General features: G+C 33.6%; 1 long non-coding RNA gene across 1 annotated transcript; it reads left to right on the top strand.

The window, feature by feature from the left end:
* The first annotated feature begins 3,350 nt into the window (after positions 1-3,350).
* Positions 3,351-8,221, top strand: LOC148597769 (uncharacterized). The gene is made up of 4 exons (XR_015918695.1): positions 3,351-3,887; positions 4,541-7,238; positions 7,605-7,636; positions 7,999-8,221. It is a non-coding gene; the product is annotated as an uncharacterized LOC148597769 (long non-coding RNA).
* Positions 8,222-8,808: the final 587 nt, after the last annotated feature.

Raw genomic sequence — 8,808 nt, 5'->3', positions numbered from 1 at the left:
TATACAGACAGATTGTTTGTATTCTAATAGGGTATAGTAGTGTTCCTCTAATAGCTGAACTTTTATGAATCGTAGCTATAATAAAAGGTTAGACTTTCATCAATTAATACATTCATCACAGAAAAACCTTTGCACAAGGGACATCGATATCACGAACTTCTAAAATCATTTAATTGGTTTTTTTTAACCTTTACCAAATTTTGATACAAAATAAGTTATATCACTGAAGGGCTCTTGATCACAAAGTGGTATTGCGAGGTTGTAACGTCTATAAAGCACATTTTTTAAAACGATTTTCAAATTATTGTCAATTCTTTGAACATTGTATTTTCAATTACAGTTGTTAACAGATGTTAGACTTTTAACTGCAACTGTCAGTTTTGAGTATCCACTACATTGAATCTTGCCTATCTAGTACTTGACGTTACTACTCCAAACCCAGTCATCCAGAATTGTAGTGATTGATTATTTCTAGAGCTGATATATTTGATGGTATTGTCATTCGTTTATACTTTCAGTTACTGCGTTCTTCAAGTGGATATTTCGTTTTATCTATATGGTATATATTGGGGTATTCCTTGACGAAAATTGGGTACAATATCGAGTGAATTTTATCATGTTCTAAGTAGCCGTATTAGTTAATTTTAATATGATAGAGTAATCAAGGGAACCACGATTCTAGCGATTCTAAAAGTATGTAATCTAGGGAAAAGGATTAGACGTAGAAAACTCAACACAGAACATAAAATAACCAAAAAAATATATACAAAGTAAACATATTAAATTAGCAACTCGGTCTGGGCTGCCATTTTTTTTACTTGTAGTATTTTTAGAGCTTCCCATTACTACTCAGATTTTTGTACCGCGCAAGACAGGTTTCAGGAACAGGGTTATATTACTACAAGATTGAAGTCAATACTACAAAAGGTATATGATTGTCATCATTAACTCGTGGTTTGTTACAGTGTATCCACTTTGAGAAGCGATTTGTCCAACGTGTCATAGTTTTCCTTCCCTATTTCATCTACTCTTGACTTTTTATAAGCAACTCGGTGGGTGTTTCTAGAAAAATGGAGGACTTTTACCCTACTGGTTCACCTGATCCATGCGCCAGTTTTTAGTGGAGTCCGAGTTGCTCATTTACATTTGTTGCTTTGTACGTATTATTTCTGTTCATTTTATGTTTTTTGTTGTGCAAGTCTATTTTCTGGGCTGGTCTTTGTCCCTGGATTACATTCTTATGAGTTCCACTTGAATCATGGCACCCTTTATTACTCTTCCTAAAAAAAGTACTTTGTGTCTGATGTTGTAAAAATGTTGGATTTTTTAAATTTTTTTTTTTTTTTTTTGATAATTTTTTTTGGTCGAATTTGTAGGACTTGTGTTCCAACATACTATCGGAATACATATGAAATGAATTTTTCGCCACTCTTGGCTGATTTATTCCTACATTTCAATGAAGCCAGATTTTGTATATGTGTTCTCCAGAAAAATAAAAAAGAGATGCTTATAGGCCAGTATTTTAATTTCAGTTTCTGTTATGTAGCTGCTGTATTATCTCTTAAAAGTCCTACTTTCAAAGATTATTATATTTTATCTATCTAAATAAAATTAAAATTGAAAAGAAACAACTGAAACGCCTACGTCTGCTTCATATCTAGACCGTAATTTGTTTTAATCGAAGCTTTACGGCAAATATTTTGATTTTGACTTCCCAATAGTAAATTTCCCCTTTCTTAGTAGCAAAATACTAATCTATGGTGTATTCATTTCACAGTTAATTTGTTACTGTTCAATCTGTGGCATGTACACGGAATAACTCTGTAAATCGCCGATATTGACAAATAAGCTTCTTAATCAAGGGTGTGTTCACCCTTTAATAGGATCTTCCCCAGAGAAGTTTTACGGTCTACATCACAGTTTAATTGATCGATTGAAGGGTTTCTTTCTCATAGATGAGACAAAATATCGTCAACTTCCCAAACTATCTACTTATACCGATGGTGACTGTAGTAATATATGTCCTTGGCATAGCTGTATCTGAACAAATCAAAGGTCATGTATTTCCTTACAGTATCTTTTGTCACAATTGTAAACCAAACTACAATTGTTAGAGGGCGCCAACATTACACAGAGACTTCACAGATTTCAATTTTATTTTACCTTTGGCATGCTGTATATTTTGTTACTTTATATATATAGAAAGGTCACATTCTGAGACGTTTTTATATATATATATATATATATATATATATATATATATATATATATATATATACGTCTCAGAATGTGACGACTCTATTCGCTACACTGCTCCATCGGATCAAATTGATAAAGGGAAGATAACGTAAACCTATTGAAGGGTCTGAAAAATTCCCAACGATGTTAGAACTGTGAAATTTGTGATGCAAATTTTTGGTCGTTCCCTCCGCGGGACTCGAACTCGTACCGCTGTGACATCTATGACCACACCACCTGCACCAAGTCCAGTGCCCTAGACCACTCGACCAGCTAGATTATAAAAATATAAAATGCTGCGGTTAAGCGGTGACTCGGTGACAAGAGAATGTATATAGAATCTTAACATTGGAGCGGGGACAGCGGTGACAACCAGAGTTTTCTAAAATTTTATAAACTACTGCGGTTACTCGGTGACTCGGTGAACATTCAAAAGAAAACAAATAAAAATGCAAAGGTTTAGTAAAAGTAACAAGTGTATATCAAAAAGTTTCGAAGATGCTTCCCAAAATAGACACATAATAAACTATTAATGCAAAAAGTAGTAAAAAATTTGCTCTATTTATCTAATTCAAAAGAAGTCCAAACAAAATGTTTTAAATTTAGGACAACTGGATAAAGGGTCCTATCACAAAGTCACCAACGAGCACCCCTTTAAATCTATTTATAAACTATATGTTTAGTCCTAATGAGATACCGAGTTAAACCTGAAAACGGGACTCAAATAAATTGAAACTAATCAAATGGAAAGTTTACAAAAACAGTACTGTATTTTATTCAAAATGTATAAGGAAAAGAACGCGTTAATTGTGGTAGATACAACACAGCTTAATCTAATTAATACAATCTACATTTTTGGACTAAAGCTTAACTATGATATACTTAAGAATCATACATATTATGAAAAAGTCGGACTTGCCGACTTTTTCCAAAGTAAAATTTATTATACAAAACTAGAGAGCTAGTACTGTGTAAATGTGGAGGGTTAGAAGTATTAAATCTTACACAAGTTAATGGCGGAAAGACACTTAGTCTACTACTAAGGGTTTTTTTTTAGCGTCCTTGACTATTTTTACGAGTCTCGCGCGGACGGTCTCTTAGTCTTCCAAAACTCGTGCTTTTATATGCCCTTGGGCCAATGAAATTATGTTTCTGAAAATTTAAAGGTTCAATGACCAATAAATAAAAGTTTTCGTCAAGGAAGTTTATTTATTGACTGAACTCGACTTAGAGATCGTCGGCAACCAAATTACATAACCAGGATAGACATTTCAATATATAACTACCAAAATAACACTCCGCGGGTTATTCTCCTTGCAAAGTTTGCATTTAGATATCGCTACGCCACCTATCATACTCCATGTCAAATATGTGATGTTTACTTTTCGTACGACATGGGTGTGTAATGATATTAAGGCTATTTAATATGTGTAGAACTGCAAGATTTCAATGATAATATGATATTAAATATTTAAATTTAAATTTTGACGCAGGAGCTTGACTATTTTGTCAAATTGACCCGAACATTCGCAGGGAGGAAAGCTCAATCGAGATTTGCAATTTTATTTCTCTCGATCTGACCCTTTCAATGAAGATGTCGGGAGCTTCTGGTGACGGATTATCGGAGCTGCAATGTAACATTTTGTGTAGTAAGTATAGATTACAGTGGCGAATCCAGGGGAGGGTGCATGGGGTTGGCACCTATATTATAATAGACCTATATTGCATTCTATATCACACCCTAGACCTTTATTGCCTTCTGTATATCACACCCCGAGACTTATATCGCACACACCTAGACCTCTATCGCATACCGTATATCAAACCCATAAACCCATTTCAAGTACCCTATATATCACACCCACAGACATATATTGCATACCTTTTATCACACGCCTAGACCTATATCGCATACTGTGTAGGACCTACGTCGCATTCTCTAAATCACACCCATAGACCTATATGGCATACCCTATATCACACCCCTAGACATATATATTGCATATCATATATCACACCTTGCATAGAACATTATTGAAGTACATTTTGTATAGGTAAAATATAAGAAAGAATGAACATGACGTGCAAACATCGGTTTGATATGCAGAATCAACCCTCGACCGATATCACCCCGCGGGCCAGTGGCCCTTGAGTTGATATAGGAGTCTCCTGTTGATACTGCATGTGATACAGATTTAGGCATGTACTATTCAGTATGGAATTTAAAGAAATAGTAATACAATGTACATGTGTATTATATCAATGTAAGTCATAACTGATTATCAATGTGGTTCTTTTTTAGTACATTGTCAAGATATACCAGATACATTTACTTAGAATGCAGATCATAGAGTGAGAAACAGGATTTTCATGACACAAGAAAGATACAGTTATGTTAGAAATTCTGTGGCCATGAAAGTGTATTGAAAATGTGCTGGGATATTTAAGCATGAAACAAAGTTCGCGATTCTCAAGATGCTGGTACATGTATGTGTAGCATAAAGCAGCTGTAAATGCATTTGTCAACAACTCTTAATAAAAAAAACTATAAAAAAACATTAGCACTTATATATTTGCAAAACATAAGAGTTACTTGAATTGTAATTTTATACATATTTGTGAAACAATCATGCATAAAAAAGTGAAAGGAATGCACAAACATTATTGAAGGCAGACAGGTATAAAACAATCATACAAAAAGTGGTACTCGTGGGGTATGAGTTCACTAGTAACTATTTTTTTTTGTTTTGGAGAGAAAAAATGATGGATTTATATTCAAAGTGCATGTGTGATTAAGACACCATATTCCCTGTATTCACACATACCATTGACTTTCCAACTTAATTGGAATCTTTAATTGTTCACATCTATGAGCTACAAAGTTGTTTTTAGTTTAATGATCTTTAAACTGCATAGTAATTTTACAACAAGAGTTTTTATCCTTGTTTGAACTGTAAGTAATCATTTATTGTACATACCATAACCTAATCTAGGCAACAATGTTTTAATTTATTACGAAAAAAAATCAAAGTGAGCACAAGCAAGGAAAAGTTTTTTGCTCATTTCTCCCTTGAGATTGGGCCTTTGTTCAACTTCCTCCAGTCTTCAGGATTCATTTCTACTTCATGCATCTCCAAACCGAAATTTCAAGGTGTGGGTCCATTCTTACTTTGAAAATTCATCGAATATTGATAGTCAGTGATTCTCAGTGGAATTCATTTTTTTCAGCTTTGTAAGAAATGCTGATTTAAGTTTTAGGAAATTTCAGGACATCAACGTACATGTACAGCCAGGAATACCAAAAGCAATAATACAAAAGAAGATTCAAAAATATAAATTGATAAACGGATTGTATAAATATACACTGCGTTAAAACAAATGATAATCTTTAAAAGGACTATACTCGACGTCACATACAACACATTTTCGCATTGAAGATCTACCTTTTTAAACCGTCGGGACTTACCGCTAGAGTTGTCTCTCTTTTATTTAATATGAAGATAGTGCGCATATATGCATGACGTGTTAGTACCAACGAGTCGCTTATTAGCTTAAATCACGCGTAACAAATCCTTACGGGAAAATCCCATACTAATATCCGCCATGTTGGTTTCTACGGGACGATTTGTTTACAAACGAAGTTCGTAAGTTCCCGTCGAACTCCGGTGACAATCGTCTGCTTGATCAACTTCTCGGTATTGTACGTTGTTCGCGTAAAATAAATCCGAGATATCCGAAATAACGCCGAAATGCATTCTGGGTTCTTCGGTTTTTGGACAAACCATTTAATCGTAAACAACATCTCCTAGCAACCGAATCACTGTAAACATGGCCGACTTTTTACAATGTAAATATTGGCACCGAGAATTAAAATCTGACCGGAATTTAACGATTCAATGTTTAGGGAGAAGCCGTTTGGCTAAACGAATGAGCAAGTCATTTAAGACAATTTAAACGACGGTAGGTGTCAATAAAGTCGTAGAAAATATTTTTATTCAAATTTTAACAGTATGTTATCTATGTGACGCCGAGTATAAGTTTTGATCGGTTTATTTAGCTTACAATTTGGTTACATGAATATTTTTGATTACTTTGAGGTCCTCCTTGACTCAGTGCCTCTGCACTTTGATTAAAATAGCATGAATTGGCTTAAAAATGATGGACAACGAATACATTTTACAAAACCGAAAATGAAAAATAAAAGGTCATGTCCAAACATAACTTGTATATATATTTGTAAGAATTTAAAACAAAGGTTGTCCCGATCGAAACATGCAATTATATTCTAAAAATAGCAATCTAGAGTACATTAAATATCATTTGACCAGATAAAAATAACTACATCAAAACAATTCCACTACTTTTTCATTAAATGATCTTAAATGGTTTTAGAGAAGATTTTCTAAGTAGTACATGTGGGGAAAAATTTCAAGAATTCTTTCAGGAGCCGTAATTCCTACATCAGTAGACGAATCGTTTTGAACATTTCGGCATTGGTCGGTCTCGTCATGCTGAACAGTATTATTCCCCCACCCTAAAAAATTTTGCTAAATGCAACAACTTTTGAGTTATTTGCAAAAAACTGCCTTCTGAACCTTTTATGTTCTATTTTTAGTAACAGGGGCCATTTTTCTTCTTGGATCAAAAATCCCAGCGGTCCTTTTGGGTGGTATACCCTAAGTAATAAGTGTGGTAAGGTGGTATTTTTGGTATGTATGTATATTTATAGGTTTACTTGTGCATTTTCATTATGTTAATTATTTTATATTTCAATACAGATTATATTTGTATTGTAGTGTCCTATTCAAGGTATATTTGTACTGGGAGTAGATTCGGGTAGTTAGGTATTTCAGGTTCGCTCAGGTGTGAAATTGAGTTCAGATTCAAATTATTCGGCGGGAATCTTGTTAGAGGGAATTCAAAAGTCGCGTTGATCAGATGTGATAATGTTACAGGGAGAATTGTAGAATTTTGCATACTCATTCAATATTTATTCCCAGGTTAGTTTTTCATTCTCTTTACTAATTATTCTAATTGTCTAGCTCTAAAATTCACGATTTAGCGTAAGTATAGGAATGAGGGGCTTTGAGCAGATGTGTGATTGAAGTAACTGACAAGCGCTAGTTGGTAAGAAGATTTTTTAACGCAATTTATTTTAACGAAAACTAATTGCGGTTTAAAAGTTAAAATATCTAAATCCTGATTCACTAAAATATGTGCGAATGTACATTTTTCATTGGTAAAGTGCTAAATTTCTAAACTGTATTCATTTATAAATATGATGCGTTTTGTTTTACCGCAGCACTATTTCTGATAAAGGTATTTATGATTCGTATATTATACTGTTTGATACATGTTTATTCCAGACGTACAAAAAGCCTCTGTACAAACTTACAAGGTATATTTTAATTGCTAAGTTATTTTAATGATTGTGTTTTATATTTTCTATATTTTGAACTTCGTAGTTATATAAGCAATTCGTATTATGTGAATTCTGGAACAGTGCATAATTGATTAAGTACTTTATCTGTATTTTTGAGAATCAGTGTAAAGATCGCAAAACGTACTATATTCATTTTGCAATGTAGATACATGCACTACTTGCAAGAGGCAAATAGTTATTTTCTTTTTAAATGCAGTGCCCGGTTGTTCTAAGCGAACTCTGCTATGCGCTTTATGGTGTGAGTACTTTTATGTGTTATTATTTATTATGGTGTACACTTTCCATGTATGTAGCTTATTGTCATTATTATATTACAGGGTGTTTTTCTTTCCTGTATGTCCGAAATTGACAGAAAGTGCTCGAACCAATAAATGTAGTTATACATGTGGTGAACAGTTGATTTTTGTTTGGCCTAGTGCCCCAATCCTACTACATAAGTATGCCAACTTTCAATGAATTCTGTAAATGGTTTTTCATGTTGCGAAAGAGTAATCAAGGGAACAAAGGTTATAGCGGTAATCAAAAGAATGTGATCCAGGGACAAAGACCAGAACTGGAAAACAGACATACACAACAAAGAACATAAAGTAACTAAAATCATACATACAAAGTAACAAACGTAAATGAGCAATTCGGACTCCACTAAAAACTGGGAACATGGACCAGGTGCACCGGTAGGGTAAGCGTCCTCTGCTTTCCTAGAAACACCCGCCGAGTTGCTCATAAAAAGTCAAGTCCGGGGTAGACAAACGAGGAAAGGAAAACTATGACCCGTTGATTAAATTAGTTTTCATGGTGTTGGACACTATGCGCAATAATAATCGACATTTATATGTATAATATTCATAATTACATGTTTTAATTATTGTGTATTATTGCACTTTAATGACTTTTAATTGCATGATTTGTTTACAAGCTTTATTGAATGTTGAATACTGTTGAGTGTCCTTTGTTTATCTGTAGAAATAATTGACAGTTTCTGGAAATTACCTGTTACTAAAAATAGAACACTGGTCATTGCTTTTAGTTATTTGTAGAATGTTCTTGAACCAGAATGATTGAGATAATTGTAGATTTATCTAGATTTAGAACTTTCTTTTTATGTGGTATATAAGGAAACGTTTTTA

The sequence above is a fragment of the Perna viridis genome, chromosome 14, assembly GCF_037379345.1.
Source record: "Perna viridis isolate PV_CMFRI_1.1 ecotype Kerala chromosome 14, ASM3737934v1, whole genome shotgun sequence".
Taxonomy (NCBI): Eukaryota; Metazoa; Mollusca; class Bivalvia; order Mytilida; family Mytilidae; genus Perna; species Perna viridis.
This window is presented reverse-complemented; position numbering and strand designations above follow the sequence as displayed.